The sequence below is a fragment of the Monodon monoceros genome, unplaced genomic scaffold, assembly GCF_005190385.1.
Source record: "Monodon monoceros isolate NGI ecotype Baffin Bay Population unplaced genomic scaffold, NGI_Narwhal_1 Super_Scaffold_2, whole genome shotgun sequence".
In the NCBI taxonomy this organism is placed as follows: Eukaryota; Metazoa; Chordata; class Mammalia; order Artiodactyla; family Monodontidae; genus Monodon; species Monodon monoceros.
Window position 1 is genome coordinate 55,179,651 of NW_021703776.1, and position 17,814 is coordinate 55,197,464.

Here is a 17,814-nt window from a genome sequence, read left to right on the forward strand (position 1 = left end):
TTTTATTTTGAAGACAGGGTTACAATCAAAAGTTAAAATTTTGATTCTCATTTTAGGTAGATCTGATTTACCTGGAATTTCTTTTCCTTCACCATCTAATCTTTGGATAACAAAATTCTTTCTATCAGCCATGCCCAAATGGAGACTACATTTGAACGTGTGTTACCATGTTACAGTGACTGTGATTATAAGTTACTAGAAGTTAAGTGTTTGCTCACATTTTCCAGGCCTCAGAGGTAGCAGTGTCTCTTTCCTCTGTATCCTCCAGGGTCATGTTTTCTTCTTGGTTTACCTCATATATTCTCTGGTGTATTATAGACTTTCCTTCATAGCTTGTATTCTTTGGTTGTCCATTTCTAGATAAGAATAAGTCAAAAGGAAGGCTGCCAAGGTCTCTGTGTGTAGGATGACAGACCACTTTAGGGTTAGATGGTCAGGAGAAGTTCTTTGTACTATGAGCCCTTCTCTTCTAGTCTGGAGCCCCTTGAGACCCCCCCTTAACTCCTTCTAATAGTACATGTCCTAGTTATAGTTCTACTCTTCTGAGAAAACAAGCCTGAATCTGGAGTAAAAATGCTGTATGGTTTTATTTGTCTTCTAATCTTGCCTTCTTGTGCTATTATCTCCTTCTTACTGAATACTATTGCTTTTAAGCAATAAAAAAGCTGACTCTAAAGAGTTCTTGTCCAGGCTGTCTCTAATTGGTTATGTGACCCCAGACTGTAATGTAACCCATCGGGACCTCAGGTCCCTTATCTGTAACGTGTATGGACTGGCCTGGATTTCCACCATCACTTTCAGCTTACTAACTCTGTGATCCTAAATGAAATTTGTAAGGCATTTGTATGAGAGATTCTCCATTACAGGTCCCCACTCCAGCTGCTCCAGAGTGGCGTTCGCTGTGTGACCACCCCCCAGCCAGCTTCTCCAGCTCTGCTCTTTGAGCCCTAAGCTTCTGTAAAACTGGAAGCTCCCCTCGCCTTGATGACTGTGCCCTCTTCTTCCTGCTTTCCTACTGATCATTCCCCATTGGCCTACTCCCGGCTTCTTGAAAATGATTCCATCACGCCAAATAAATTCCAAGGCCAAGTCCTCTCAAATTTTTTTTTTATAAGCGTCTTACAAGGGAGAGATTTTTAGCTTCCTGGAGTAGTCAAGAACGTTGCTAATTCACTTTGGCAGGCCTCCCTTTTCCCCAAATCCCTAGCTTGTTTGGACCTTAATAACGGCCCATTGAAAGCAAATGCCTTTGAATATCATGTATAAGAAATTGGCTAAATTTTTTAAAGAAATCATTATGTACAAAGAGAATGCAGGGAGCAGGTTTAAAAAAAGCCAGACAGGGAAAAATAAGTTCAGATTCCTAAAAGTTCTCTTCCTCTACTTCTCAGAGGTACAGAAAGAAAAGATTGAGACCCACACACATGGCCAGATTGAGACCAGGTGCCAGTTCTAGGGCAGCTTGAAGTGGGTCAAAGCGATATTCGGTTTTGTCAGGACGTCAACAAAACCGTGGAGCAGGTCGGACTGAACTCTTGTTAAGTCATTAATTCCCTCTTTGCTCTCTCCCTTTTATCTTCATGGGTTTAATTGTAAATTATTCCTCATTCTTCTGGGCTCTGTTTTCTTTTCTTGAGTTTGTTCCGGTGATTACAGCCCCAAACAAAAAGTACAAATGCTAGATTTCCCCTTGTGAAATTAAAAATGAAAAAAGACCACAATGTTGCATTCAAAATAAACAAGCATTGCTGAAAGCCACCTGGTTATTGCTGTGGTTACTCCTGGTAGAAATTTTTTAAATTGCATCTTTAGGCAAATAGTGCAATAGGTTAAAAATGCCAGTAAATTAACTTCAAAGAGTTTTAATTAAGAGGAGGAAAATAAAGAGTCAAATAAACACCTGGATCATTTATATAATCTGATGATCCAAAATAGATACAACTTCTCTCTGGGATGGTTTGATTTCCCTTGCAAGTTTTGGAACACGTAGTTAGGGACAGGGCAACCTGAGGCTGAAGTCAAAATGATTTTTAGTGCCTGGATGCATATAAGGATGAGACAGCAAACAATTTCCAGAAGAGAAATCATACTGCATTTAGCCTGGCCATCAGTGGGTCCATATAATAACAACATCACTCACACATAACTTTGTTTCAGTGGCTGATATTAAGAAAAATTGTTGCTTGCAATATGACACACAGGGCTGTCAAAATCACACATACATGGCCTTTAGTCTGAAAATTATTTTGTTTTTATAGCATCAATTCAGCAGTGAAAAGTTCATAAATTTGTATTAGGAATATGAGGGCCACATCACATCACGAGAAGAAAGCAAAACCCTGTTAGTGAGAAAATGTCGGTCCATCTTCCAGAATCAATGTCTAGGCCCAGCTCATGAGTCAAAGGGAATTTTCTAGAAATCAATGTTGGATATAGCTCATGTTTTGAAAAGATGAGGTCTTCAAAGGGGATTGATTCAATATTTCTGATAAAGGTGGTTGCCCAATCCTCTAAAATGACAGAGTCTTAATTGCATCCGTGTAGAAGTTTAAAGCTCTTAGGAGAAAATCATGTTGGACTGAACTGGATAAACTTTGAGGTCCAAAATGGAGAGGTTTATCTCAGTGAGAGAACTGGGTTATTGTTCAGTAAAAGAGAATGATCGGTAGTATTATCAACCTAATACAGTAAGTTCTGCTTTTAGGAGAAGTTTGAAAATAAACCAATAAACTGAAACCAATAATTTCCTTGTAAGATAAAAACAAGTAGAACTAAGTCTCAACACCAATATCAGAAAAGTCACTAAGGAGAAGATTTCTATGTGGATATAGCTTTGGGGTTTAGCGAGAAACTAAGGAACAGCCAGCAGATGAGCAGTGACAATTTGTTGATACTTTGCCTCTCTATCGTGTGCTGAAAAATCTCCTTTTAATAGGATCCAGCAAGAGAATATTTATGTCGAACGCTTCCTGCTCTGCCTCTATGAGGGTTATGAAAATAGAGAATGGAGAACTTTCTTCTTAGGTTTCTCTTTGTTTTCTTCATCGTTGAGTTGAAACAGCGAAGGGGCAGGAATTGTGATTCTTTTTCATGGAGCAGCTGCACTTAGGAAGAGCTGAATTTTTAGACATTAGGTGGAAAATGGGTAGAATCTGCAAAGTAATTGCCCTGGAAATGGAAAAGCTCTCTAGTGCATCAGGAATTCTGGTCCCCACAGCAAGATGAGTCCAAATTTGGCATATGTCTTCTTCACTCACTTCAGAGTCAAGAGACCAAGAAGGAGCCAGACATTTAAGCCCTTCTGACTTAACCGTCTCCTTGTCTTTCCCTTAAAGGACAATCCACAGCTCCTGCAGATCTGACTGGGTGGGCATTTTTCTGACCATCACTATGGAGTGCTCCTGGGGCACATTCCTCCACCTAGCCTCCCTTCTCCCCCATGTGGAATGGATGAAGGGGGGACACTACAGACAGACTCAAAGCCTTTGTCAGCTTGTGTTCTTGTCTACCACTCGGCAGGGACCCAGCTCACTTACTACTTAGAATCTGTCTTCAACCTGCTAAGTGGCAATGTGCCTCATAAAGACAAGGTTCGGCTCTGGAGGGAGCAGCTTAAGTTGAGCAGCTGCCTTCTGCTATGTGCACAGAGTACGTGAGTCATATGGATATAACTGCAACAGGTAGGGGCTGTCTTGATTAGGGGATCCTGAAAGTAGCATAGGGATCAGGAATCCTTCTGATGCTCACAAGATGACTTACACACGTATCTGCAACTTGCCCCTAAGTTCTCTTTTTTAGGAATCAGAGTGTTCCAAAGTTTCCCATTGCCAAGCTCCTTTTGCTTCAACTTGAAAGTGATTAAAGATATTTATCTGAGCCAGCAAAGGTGGTGCTGCTGTTGTTGTAGAAACTATGATATCTATTCCACAGGGACTTTAGGCATATAAGAAAAGAATCTGAGACACTTCCGTTAACCCACTTCCCTTTTTCCTAACAAGAGACCCCCACACATAAACGAAATAGGATGGATGTGGCAGAAAATGGAATTGAAAGAGCGAACACCTCAGTGTAAGGAAACAGACCTCTCTGGTTTAATGACTGGGCAAGAGTTTTCAAGGCAGCCTCTTTTGGAGAAGGACCAGATACTTGTTTCTTGCATCTAATAAGCAGCATCCCATTTGTGAAAACCACACACACTTTTGTTTCTTAGCAGGTAGGAAAGCACGCTGTGTAGCTAAAATTATTTTCATTTATGCTACATTCTATTGATACAGCTGACCTTTATCTTGAAATATTAGCAGCCCAAGGGCTGTAAGGAATCCATAACCAAAGAAACAGAAACATTCAAATCTAGCCTTGCAATAGTTTTATGCAGGGTAAGAATTAGGGGGAAGAGGAGAGGAAAGAAAGATTCTTTGGTTCCAAAGAGGGCATTGAGTATGACAGCTCCACTCTCCACCTAATGGTTATGCATTAACCAGAACAGAGTTGGTTGTCCTCATTTACGCTTGTCATGGCATCAGGAGAAAATTGTACACTTAGTCTCTACTTTCTCCTACACTGTGCCTTCACCTGCACTTACACCTGCACTGCATGCTAATCCCTCAGACTAAAAACATAATGGATCTACTAAACTAAAAATCATATCAGGAACAAAGTCAACTTCGGAGGTGAGAGTCTGAGAGAGAATGAGTAGCTGGCTAGGGGAGAAACAGAGCCCAGTCCCTCCATTTCTTGTTCTTTCTCTGTGTGTCAAGTGTACATGGACCTCTAGAGTTTAAAGGATGGTAAATAACTTTGTTCTGACTGTTTCTCGAAAGCAGTACCAAATCCACTGTGCTGCTCCAACAGAGATTCTAACTAATCTGTGCTACAAGCTCAGGAAGGAATGCTCACCTTCCCGGGGCCACCAAGGGAAAGCTGAAGAGGAGGGAGTTGGTGATGTGTCTGTGGAAGGCAACAGGAGACCAGTTGGCCTAGTCCGTTGGGTTCTCTTCCTGCTTTCCTGTGCCAAATGCAGTTATTCAAACCTGTTTTTTATTTGATTAAGGCCTTTGGTTTTATAAAGCCATTCACCCAGAAGTTAGTTATGACCCCAAATTGCTATTTTTGATCTGCATTTGTCAATGGGGTGTGTGATTCCTCCAGTGCTTTAGGCTGCAGCAGCTCTTGCTTGCCTAGTCTGTTCTTTAGAGAGACCTTCTTGGCTGTACTTTAGCTCCAGTGATAGCATGGTGAATATTAAACAGTGAGAGTAATAGGAGAGGTAAAAGCAGTTGCCTGAGGGCCCACAGAAATGGCTGGCCTCCATGGAAATAGGCATTCTCATCTCACACCTCAGCAACCACAGCAATTCTGGAACATGCCTGGAGACCATGGGAGCTATATTTCCTCAAAAGGCAAAGATCCTCTGGGGTGCAGGAGCAGGAGTCCCGAGATAACATAATTTCTGGATTCTCAGTAGCACAGTCCATGCTGGGAATACTAATGAGACCAAATGCAGCATTTGTCACAATCCACTGCCCATGTTCAGCCCACACTCCAGAATTAAGACATTTCCCTTTCTCTCTGAATGTGTCACTTCCTAAGCCAGGATGAAATAACTTACCTGGATTTCCAAAGTGCATATCCATGCAATAGCAGCAGGAAGGGTTCGGTGTGGAGCTCACTCTTTACCCTGTCTCTGGATTAACCCTCATATTAAAGGGCACACCTCTCTCTGATGGCACCAATTCACTAAGACCAGATTGGCATCGAAGCCAGTCAGTCCACAAGGGTGAAAGGTCTTTCAACCACATACAAATCACCAGTTATAATAAATAATAATAATAATAAAAAAGCACAAACATGCCAGATGTGCAAATTCATACCCAGAGACATCTGCTAAGATCTAAGAACAGGTGTCAGAGGATTGCTTCGGGTCAGCCTTGCTGGAGGAGAAAGGAGAGGCTTCCTTTCAGGGGGAATGAAGTGCATAAAATAACACGTGGGATTGCTGGTGAAGTTGGTGAATGCCGTGAATGGTAATCAAGATTCACTTGAAAGCGGTCATGATATACAGGATTTCCCTGCTATCGGAAAGTAGAGTGTTCCTACGAAAACTCTCCTAAGCCGAAATGGCATAAAGCAAAGAAGCAATTACCTTAGGACACATCTTGTTAACAGGTGCACAAAATAAATCGAGATCAAGCACAGATGCTCACAGACACAGTTCAAAGTGAAGGCAGCCTGATGCTGAGATGCTGAGTGTGGTTCCAGGGGCAGGAGCTTGATGGTGCTGCTCTCACTACTCAGAGTGCCTGCTGCCTCTATAACCACTCCCTGCAAAACAAATGCTGACCACTATTTTCACTTTTCACCTGTTTTGGGGAAAGCAAAAATCCTCTTCGGATTTCTTCCTGTTATCGAAAACAAATACTAATGTAAGTGTTTAGTAAAATGTGTTTAGTGGTGTAATGTGAACTTTCGAAAAGCGGGGAATAGATTTAGTGATCCAAGGGTTTGAGAGCACAGGCTGTGCTCTCAAAATAGTCCCTGCCTGCCATTTATTAGAGCAGGGCTTTGCTCCTGGGCCAGTTTACTTAACCTCTCTAAGACCTATTTTCTTCATCTGTAGAGCATGACTACTAGGCATACGTACCACAAGGGGTCAGAGGGCACACGTATATATACATGCAATTTTAGGGTAGAGCCTGGCACAGGGAAGTTCTAAGTGAATATTAGCTGTTAGTTTCAGGACTCAGTATTGTCCAGTGTTTGCCTGGTCCAAGAGTCTTTTCCAGTGGACAGAAGCCAACTTGTAAAGCTTGCTACTTCTGCCATTAGACGTTCCTGAAGGACTTGGCTAGCTAGAAGCAAAGTAGAACACCTGCATGAGGCTAAAGGGCCACTTCTCAGTAGCCCTCAACAGTAAACTTACTAGGAGCCAGTATGCTCTCAGAGATGTTAAGTTTTAAAAGTTGACTGATACCATATAAAGCTTCCTTGGAGGGAAGGAATTACATTGATAAGGAAAGATTATTCACTTTGGTTGTTAGCCTTACCAAAAAAAAAGAAAAAGTGCATAATGTACATTTAACTTATCATTTGAAAAGCTCTAACCTATGAGTGATATGAGTGTCTTTAAGCTAATGAAGAATTTGGTCCATAGATGGCCTCTAAGTGATGCTGAATAGTCTCACACTATCTCTTTTCTGCTTTTATATTGATGCAGGTTTATTATTTCATTCTTTAAGAACTTCAGGTTTATATATACATATATTTTCCCCCTTATATATGTATAGAATAGTCCTTGAAGAATATGCAAGTAACCATTAACATTTGTAACCTCTGACAGGAGGCATGAGGGAGTTTGAGTGGAAAGGAGGTATACTTTTTCTTTTTGTTTACAGCTTTGTACTTTTAACATGTTTTTTGTATGAGATTCAGTTTTTCACTAAGAGAGAATTCATAGAAGGAGCTACATGATGGGCCGGATCACAAGGAAGCAAGGAGGACTGTTGGGACCATGAGGCCCAAATCCCACTACTCCTTGTTGCTTATGGGTTACAGATGTTGAAATCTATGAATAGAAATGGAAAGACTTCAGCCCCCTTTATTTCCAGGATCGGGTAGACTTAGGTCAGCAGATGTCAACTGCCTTTGGAAACATGATCCAGCAGGTGTGCAAAACACAGAAGCTATGGCAGAAAGCCCCCTGCCCTGGCACACATGGCTTGTTCCTTTAGCCCTTAGGAATCTCCCTGCTTCTACCACTTGCCAGTCAAGCTGTCAGGTCAGAGGAACCTGGATGAGAGGTATGTCACTGCCCCAGTAACTGCTAAGGAAATTCCAAGTTACACATGGTTTGTTGGGAAGGCAGACTTTCTTAACCTTAGGCAAGATGGCTGGGGCAGGGACTTGAGCTGAGTGTGCGTCCTGAGAACACAGAGGCTTCTTTTCCTCTAGTGGGCGGCAGAGTTGGGGCCGAGGATGTGGAAGCAGTCTGTAAGCCAAGAGCACCACACAAGTGAAAGGTCTTCCTCTTATTATAAGGGTTTGGGGGCAATGCAGTGGGAGAGGATCTGGCCCCTATAGAGGATTTTCCCTGTGAACATCAAAGAATTGACAAGAGGGGTGGTGGGAGGAGGACAAAGGTAGAGTTTAGGATGTTGGCTCTTCCTCAGAGGCACTCTCTATGCATTTTCTTTGCTGAGAATCAAATCCAGAGGCTCCAATGATACTGATTCTCATTTTTATCACTGTTTTATTATTCAGGGTCGGCTCAATGCTTCTTCCCTGCCGAAGTCATTTGGGTGAAGATGAAAAGTGTCAGGTTAACATCTTGATGGAGACAAGCCTCTGTCTGTAACCAAAGTCTTGGTGGGCAGATGTGGTGCCAGCTTGCTGTTGTAGCCCTGCCTCCATATGCCATTGTAGCAAGGGTCAAGGCTGTCCCTAACCTGTGGGGCTTGGCATTTCTGGGTGGAAGGGACAGTGGAAAGAGGTCTTCTTTCAGCGTTTCCATCAGGTTAATTCTGGCTGTGCTCAGAGTGCTTAAGAGCAGAGCAGACATGTAGTAGAGATTTTTAATAAACACATTGGAATGAACAATACTGTGCTTGATAAGGTTAGTTCCAGGGGTTCCAGCTGAGTGTCGGTAAGAGGGACAGCTATGATTGTGACACAGTATGTCACTACTTGCTGACTGTAAACCCAAACCTGGCTCAACCTGAATAGAGAAAGGGAGCATGGAAAACAGGAAAAGCAAATTAAACAGAGAGCATCAAAAGAAACTTATGTGTTAAAAAAAATTATAGGCACTTAATGATCAAAGGCTCCCTGTTGGGTGCCTAGTAATAATAATAATAATGGTAAATAACCAATAATTATAGCTGCTAAAAAATTTTTCAGAACAAAGGGGGGAAGCTAACATTTATGGAATGTACTTAGTGATAGAACAGAGGCATCAATTTATGATGTGTGGGTCAAATGCTGCTCAACTGCCTGAATAGTTTAGCAAAAATCTTGTATGTATTTGTAAGGCCTGTAAAACATCTGAGAAGTTTGGTCTAAATGTCTAAAAAACTAAATGCACTTGTAAAAGGTCGGTTATTTTCTAGTACAAAGGGGAAAAAAGGGTTTCAATAGCCTTAGTGAAATCCAAGGAAAAGCTTGCATACCATCTTCATTTCTTCATTCACTAGTGGAGTCTCTGCAGTGAACTTTGCAAGCCAGGATAACTCTATGTTAAGATAGAGAATGTAATCAAGATCACTAATCTTCTTCCATTTGGTCTTAATCATGACCAATTTATGGGATATTTGTCAGAGTGGGAGCAAAGAGTGCATCACAAAAAACTTTTAAACCCTCCTAGGTGGTAGAAATTGTTAAAGTTTTGTTTCATTGATACTTCAGATCATGGGAGTTTTAAGAATTAAAGGTTTCTGAGACTATTTGTCTCCAAATTCATAAAATTACTTTTTTTGCTGATGTGGCCCAGCATCCAGATGCTGAAGGAAAGTTAGAAGAACTCTGAATATCTTTCCTTCCTTTCACATATCAGCCAAGTCAAATGAACGTATGGATGGAGCAGTTAACAACCGAAGCCTGAATTTATTTCCCTACATCCTCAGCTAGGAAAGTCAAATAGCTAGAGAGCTATTTGTCGTTGTTGTTTGTTTGCTTTGTTAAACAAGTCACAATTTCAGAAGTGATTCATAGGCTGGTGTAGGTTTGAGGTTGTATTTAAATTTCTATAGCTCCTCTTGGAGAACAATCTCAGATTTGTCTGAATTATGGAATAACTGGTGGCAAAGTGTCAAGAAGTACTGATAAAGCTAAAAATTTCCACAAAAGAGACACAATGTCCCTGGAATTTTGGATATCAAGCTATGAATCCAAGAACTATCACCAAATGTTGGGCCACAGGGTCCATGTCTGGGCACTGTTTGAGCGCTCTGGGCAAGGATAGTCTCTCATAGAGCCATTGATGGTGATGAAAATCTGGCATCAGAACTGAGATGCTTCCTGCATGAATATGCCTCCTAATTCTAGAGACCAGTTCTATCTGTTAAATACTAGCTCTCACACAAGTTGCAAGTTGCCCACTATTGGGAAAGAGAGAGAGAGAGAGAGGTGCAGAGAGATGAAGGAAGGAAGGAAGGAAAGAAGAAAGAAAAAGGGAGGGAGGGAAGGAAGGCATTTGGTTTTATATTCTTATTCCTATATTTTTTCATTTCAGTTATTTATTATATTCATTTACATTCATTTATTCAACAAATACTTATTGAGAGACTTCCAAATAAAAGTTTTTATTGGATATGGATGGGTATATGGGGAGTGGTACAAGAGGGTACAAAGGTGAATCAGACATCTTGCCCTCAAAATGCTTATTGTCTAAAAGAGGAGCTTATCAGTCAGCTTTCGATATATTGTGCCATGGTAACAAACGATCCCCAAATCTCAGTGGAACAACAAAGGATTATTATTATTCATGCGCATATCACATGCAGATCAGCTGGTGTGTTCACTTCATTCTAGGACTCAGCCTGAAGAAGCAGCCTCTATCCAGGAGCATGCCACTTACATGTCAGTGGGAAAAGGAGAAAGGAAACCAGGAAAGAGAAAGAGTGCACGATGGCAATTAAAGGTTGTGTTCTTGTCTCATTGGCCAAAGCAAGTCACATGGCAGAGCCTGATGAGAAAGGGACATGAATGTTCTCCCACAAGGAAGTACTGCAAGTTATATGGCCACAGGATGGAATGTCTGATCCTCTTGCAGGGAAGGCAGCAAATAATTGCAAACAATAATGCAGTCTACTACAGGGAGATAAATACACACACACACACAATGCATCATATATAGGATATGTGCACTCTTTATACAATACATCAGATAGTGGGAAGGGATAGGCATCCCAAATGCAGGGACATTTCCCTGCTTTGCCACTTAGAAACCAGCTATTTGACTTTGGAGAAGGCACTTAAGCTCTCTGAGCCTCAGTTTCCGCACTTGAAAAGTTAGGATAATTTTATAGCTTTGTGGTAAGGGTTCAATTCAAGTTAAATACTAAGCAGAAAGCCTTGCATATAGTTATCATTTAAAAAATTGCTCCTCCATATCCTCTTCTTTCACCTTATCTTTCTTGTTATTTCATTTCGGAATAATAGAGAATGCTTTCTGGACAGTGGCATTTAATCTGAGGCTCAAAATTTGGATTGTATTTAAACAGGCAGCAGAAAGATTAACTCTGCATCTCAGTTTTCCCATTTTTAAAATGGGGATAATGATAATTGTGTCTTAGAGTTGGTATGAGGGTTAAATTAGTTAATATAGAGAAACTGATGAGAACAGTGCCTGGCATATTGCAAACCTCATACAAGTATTTGTTAGATACAAATACACAGGTGAAGACTAAAAGTGGGCTGGAGGGAGAAAGGGTGTTCAGACTGAGAAGATGAGAAGAGCAAAAGCAAGAACCAGGGAAAGTTTAAGGGATGCACGGGGAGCAGAGAATAGATAGGCTTGGTTGTGGTGTTACCAAACCGAACTTGGGTCTGCTCGCCTGCCTTGTGGCAAAGTCGATTTACAGACACCAGGTTGTGGTGAAGGGAAGTACAGCATTTATTTGCAGGGTGCCAAGCAAGGAGTACAGGCAGCTCATGCTCAAAAGACCCAAACTCCCTGGTGGTTTTCAGGGAAGAGTTTTAAACGCAAATCTGAGGCAAGGGCTGCAGGGAGTGTGCCTTTCTTCTGATTGGTTGGTGTTCCAGGAATCTCAGTGATTAGCCTTCTGGTTCTAAACAGTCTGGGGTCTACATGCTTGTGCTCAGCCTGAAGTTATCAACCTCCCCCGGGTAGGGGCCTTAGTGCCTGTCGAAGAATACAAAGGTATGAATCAATTATACTATACACATATATGTTATGTATATCCCTTAAGGAGGAGCTAGGACTCTGCTTTATTGCTGCCCTATTTTTTTCTTGACTGCTTTTCCTCTGTTTCTGCATTCCCTCACTTCTCTAATTAGTAACTGTTTGGATCTTGCCTTTGGAACTCAGGGCAGCCCTACAAACAAGAAACTGGGGACACAGAAAGGTTTTTGTACCCAGGAGGGCCCCACAAGGTCCTCTTCAGTTTCAGTGGCACAGAGTGTGTGAAGTCAAGTGTCATAGAAGATGCGGCTGAAGGGATGCCTTGTGGCCTGAGCATTTGGACTATATTTTGCAGACAGTAAGGGGATAGTTTGAGCTGTGCTTCAGGCAGATCTGTTGTCAGTGTATAAAGCGGGTAGAAGTAGCAAAGATGGGAGTCAGGAATGCACAGGAGAAGGATGCTGCAGATCTTGGTGGAGTTCCATGACAGCTACCCTAGGACAGTGACGGAAGGCATAGAGAGAAAGGGCCACTGCATGAGGGAGCATGGAAGTTCAACAGGTCTGGGACCTGATGGATTGGGACTGGGTGGTAGGGCGGGTGGAACAGGCAAGGGTAGGGAGGAGACATAATAAACTTTCTTCAAAAAGCAACTTAGAGATGGGTGTTAAGATGCTACCTGTCATTTACTATTGATGTGAATATTGTCACTCAGATTTTTCTCCAAGTCCTAAACAAGAACAGCTGTACTGTAGATGTTTTAATCAGGAGACAGAGAAGGGAGCCAGGGAACGGGAGAGGAAAGGCAGTATGGGTAGGAGGGTTGAAAGTGGAAAACTGGGGAGAAGAGAACAAGGCCTAGGATAAACCTAGGATAAAGGCACAGAAAGGGAAGTGGGACTATGCCATCTTCTAAAATATCAGCCTTTTATGTTTCCAGTATATTACCAAGTGAAATATGGATTTCTATAATGATAATTATAGAATATGATATTCTTTGATATGATAATTCCTTTTTTTTTTTTGCGGTCCGCGGGCCTCTCACTGCTGTGGCCTCTCCCGTTGCGGAGCACAGGCTCCGGCTCCGGACGCGCAGGCCCAGCGGCCATGGCTTACGAGCCCAGATAATAATTCTTGATAAAAAGAAATAATACACATTCCCAATCACAGGGAAAAATAAAAGGATATATACCTAATTTTAGCAGTGGTGAAATTATAGATGATTAAAATTTTTTACCCTTTGCTCTCTAGGTTTTTCTGCATGAGCATATATTAGTTTTATAATGTAAATATTAAATAGTAAATTCTATAAACAGGGAGAAAGGGAGAAAGAAACTATCCCTGCTATAAAGATCTTAAATCTTTGCACACACACACACAATTTATGCTATTGTTTTGTGACACTTAGAACATATATTCTAATAAAAACAGATGTGCAAACAATCTTTTGGCAAGCAACACACATTCAAAGATTGGGGGCTGCCTGTAGCTGATTACGTTGCCAGTGTGTCAGAACCAGGGTTTTAAGTTCAAAATGCTTGCTAACAGAAATCATTACAATACACAGGCTAGGTTGGAGGGAAATACCGGCCTAAAATTTGGATACATTTAAAAGAAAATGTTTCAATGTGTTTATATTCAAACTCAGCCTCAAAGAGGTAACCTTTCAACTTAAGAGTCATTTTGGACAACTGTTCTTGAAATTGTCTTGTATATAAAACCCAATTGGTCATGACTATTGAAAACTATGTAACTTTTTTCTTGTAGCCAGAATATGTAGGAAATGAGAACTCTCTAAGTGATTTGGCAAAAAATTAATCTTCAGCCTGTTTTAATATGGGATCTGAATTGCTTTGTTTTTTTTCCTTTCTTTGATTCCTGTTAAAGGTAGACTGAAAATATTTCCTTCAAGGAGGGTTTAAGATTAAGTCCTCCCTGCCTCTGGAAAAAAAGCATTTGGTGTTTCTTTGCTGGAGATTCAAGGGGATTGGGTTTTATATGAAAATGTGGAATGACTTGCCAACGTAGTTAGTAGATAAGGACTTCTCCTGAATCAGAAAGATATTCCTTAGGGCCACAGGAATAAAGAGGTCAGTGGGTCTGGGGCAGTGAGGAAAGGGACCCTTCTCCCTGTCAGTGTTCTTGGGAGTTGGCAAGTTTCCAGAGGGAATGGCTAGAGAAACAGGACCATAGGTCTAGGCGTTTCCTAAGTGTGACTTTGAAGGGAACAAACAAAAGGGGCCAGTGGTCTTCTTAGGGACAACCAGAATGACCATGTTATAAATAACCATCCCCTATTTCCCCCGCCCCCTGCTTTTAAGCCTTGGCCCTGCTTAAGACCCTAGAACCTAGAAATAGCCCAGACTTGGAAAGGAAGGGCTAAGAACATGTGAAGTTACATTTCCAATATATCCTGGCAGAATGGAGACTTGGAATTGAAATTAGGTAACATCAAAGATAATATATTTCTTGTACATCTTAGCTTGAGGACTAAGAGTCAAAAACCAGTACAATATTGAATAAAGGGATGATCTATTGATTTCCTCTTTGGATTGTGCACACATTTTATGAAGATTTAAAAGGACACAAATGGTGTGTACCTGCTCAGTTCCCGTTTTGGACTGAGGCACTCATTCTCTCAGCTGCCAGGGGGGTTGGCTGCTGAAGGATCACAGCATTGTAATTCTTTCTGGGAATTGCCCTCTGCCAAAGGAAGCAGCCTTGCCCTCTCCCCAGAGGTAGCCTTGGTCTAAGGATGGATTGATGCAGGGATACAAAGACCCCACTCATTGCCTCAATTTGTGGCAACTCTGAAGGGCCATCTCAACTCCAGAGCTCCCAGTGGGATCAGCTGAAGCCTCTGTTGCAACTGCATTCCAGTTCAACTCCTTCCTCAGCCCAATCTTGCTACTCTCACTTCCCTACAAATGTTCTCAAGTTCACTCCCCAATGAACTTACTGCACACAAAGCTGTGTCTCAGAATCTGAGGGTGTCTCCAGGAAACCTGACTCAGTACAACAAACTACCCTAATCTTTTCCCATTAAACAAATACAGTTATTTAAATCTGCCCAAAGACAGATGCCTCTTACACCCAGACATCTTGTTCTTTGTATTTATTTAAAAGTGGATTTTGGTATGAATTTTTCTTCAATGAGAAGAATTCTTAAATTGTCTTAAGAATTAAGAATGGGGACAAAAGTAAAAATTGTCCAGGACCCTCTTCTCTTATGGACACAAGCCAGAACTGCATTTCAGAAGTTCATTTTTAGCGTATATTAATTGCCATTGACAGAACAAATGCCAAATACCGAAGAAATGTAATATACAAATGCACTAATAAAATGTTGACTTACGATGTTTTAAAATCTCCCTATAGTTTAAAAAGGATCATGTTTTCATCAGTTGTTCTTAGAGGTCAGTGTGGAGCTCTCTCCCATTACTCCAGCCACTATGAAGCCAGTCTTTTTCACTGTTGAACGCATTAGGGGAAAAAATGGGAAAGTGGAAGAAGAGTAGTAAGCACTTACTTATGATTCTATGTAGCTCAATGCTAATTTGTCCTTTATTTTCCCCAATGCCTTCTTACTCTTCTTACTTGGAAAGATATGTCCATGGGACTTAGGATATGATGGTGGGGGTCTATTTTCTCTGTAGAACTGTTGTTGGAGTATCTCTTCACTACTGCTACTAGTATTTACCAATAGAAGAGACTCAGGAATGCAGATGAAGAGAAAAACTGGCCAGCATAGGAAGTTTCTTGTAGTTAATATTTTTTAAAAGAATGTAGGTGTCATGTTGAAAATTTAAATAGTGTCTATTTAACCATCATTTATTATTATTAAGATTGGTAAAAGCACTAATAATCAATTAGGTTTTAAAGTTATATATTGAACCTCTGAAATATTAAATGTAGAGATCAGATTTAGAATCAATAGAGATGTATATTAGGAGAGGGAGAAGGAGTTTGGAACTTTTTTCCTTTGAACTTAAAGACAATTATGAAGATTTTTATTTTCCTACAAAAAGCAAGATTTCAGTGCTATGTATTTTATCTGTCTACATTTGTACTAAGGTAACCGAATATAGTTAAGAAGGCACCTTAACCTCTTTAGAACAATTGTATATGTATGCTATTGTACAAAGAGAAGACCAGAATTTAGATTGGGTAACTAAACCCCAGTCTGGTTTGGCCTATGCAAAGATTTATGATTTTAAATTATTTGCTTAGGCAAACCCAGCAAATTACTCAATTGTTAGTTACATTAATAGTGTCACCAGCTGAATACAATTTCCCACTTCCACCCAAAGTACCTCTGCAACTACCAAGGGCTTAAAAAGACACAGGGAAGTCTGGATTGCCCAAATGCTACTGTTTGGCTCCCAGGGTTATTGGGCCAAAGGCATGACACTAATTTAGCAACAGCTTTGATTCCAGTGCTTCACAAATATAGGAATTGGAGGGGATGAGTAAACCCATTCAGTGTGGAGACTGTTAGGGCCTGAATTGTGCCCCCTCACAAATCATCTGTTAAAATCCTAACCCTCAATGTAACTATATTTGCAGACAGGGATTTTAAGAAGGTAATTAAGGTTAAGTTAGGTCAAAAGGGCCCTAATCGCATAGGACTGATATCCTTATAAGAAGAGGAAGAGACCCTGGAGCCTTCTCTCTCTCCATGTGCACACAAAAGAAAGGCCATATGAGGACTAGGGAAAAGATAGCTGTCTACAAGCCAAGGAGAGAGGTCTCCAGAAACCAGTCCTGCTGGCACCTTGATCTTGGACTTCCAGCCTTCAGAAGTGTGAAAAAATAAATGTCTTTATTTTAAGCCACCCGATCTTTGCTATTTTGTTATGACAGCCCAAGGCTGATATGGGGGCATTGGTTATAAGTTCTAGGAGTTTGTCAGCTCACTTTAATGGCCTTCATGAATCAACAGGGTTAATGTCATTCTCTACGATGCTTTTTTTTTTCAAGTTTAAGTATATTGTGTTAGTTTCAGGTGTACAGCAAAGTGATTCAGTTATATATATATATATTTTCAGATTGTTTTCCATTATAGGTTATTACAAGATATTGAATATAGTTTCCTATGCTATACAGAAAACAATAAGTTTGTTTTCTATGTGAGTCTGTGGCTGTTTTGTATATAGATTCATTTGTATTACTTTTTAGATTCCACATATAAGTGATATTGTATAATATTCGTCTTTCTCTATCCGACTTACATTTCATTCATTTTTATGGCTGAGTAATATTCCATTTTATATATATATATATATATATATATATATATCTCACATCTTCTTAAGCAATCGTCTGTTGATGGGCACTTGGGTGGTTTCCATGTCTTGGCTATTGTGAGTAGTGCTGGTACGAACATTAGGGTGCATGTATCTTTTCTAATTAGAGTTTTTATCTTTTCTGGATATATGCCCAGGAGTGGGCTTGTTGGATCATATGGTAGCTCTATTTTTAGTTTTTTAAGGAACTTCCATGCTGTTCTCCATAGTGGCTGCACCAATTTACATTCCCACCAACAGTGTAGGAGGGTTGCTTTTTCTCCTCACCCTCTCATACTTTTTTGATTACTGTAGATTTGTAGTATAGCTCTGAAGCCTGAGAGGGTGATACCTCCAGCTTTATTCTTTTTCCTCAGGATTGCTTTGGCAATTCTGGGTCTTTTGTGGTTCCATATAAATCTTAGGATTATTCCTTCTAGTTCTGTGAAAAATGTCACATATTTTGATAAGGTTCGCATTAAATCTGTATATTGCTTTGAGTACACTGCCTTTTATTTGCTGCCACTTTTTAAAGCTTATGGCGTTGAATGCTCATTTCCTTATCAGTTTTCTGCTCATCCTCCTTTTCTTTTTCTTTCCCTCCCTTCCTTTCTTTCTTCTTTCCTTCCTTCCTTCCTTCCTTCCTTCCTTCCTTCCTTCCTTCCTTCCTTCCTT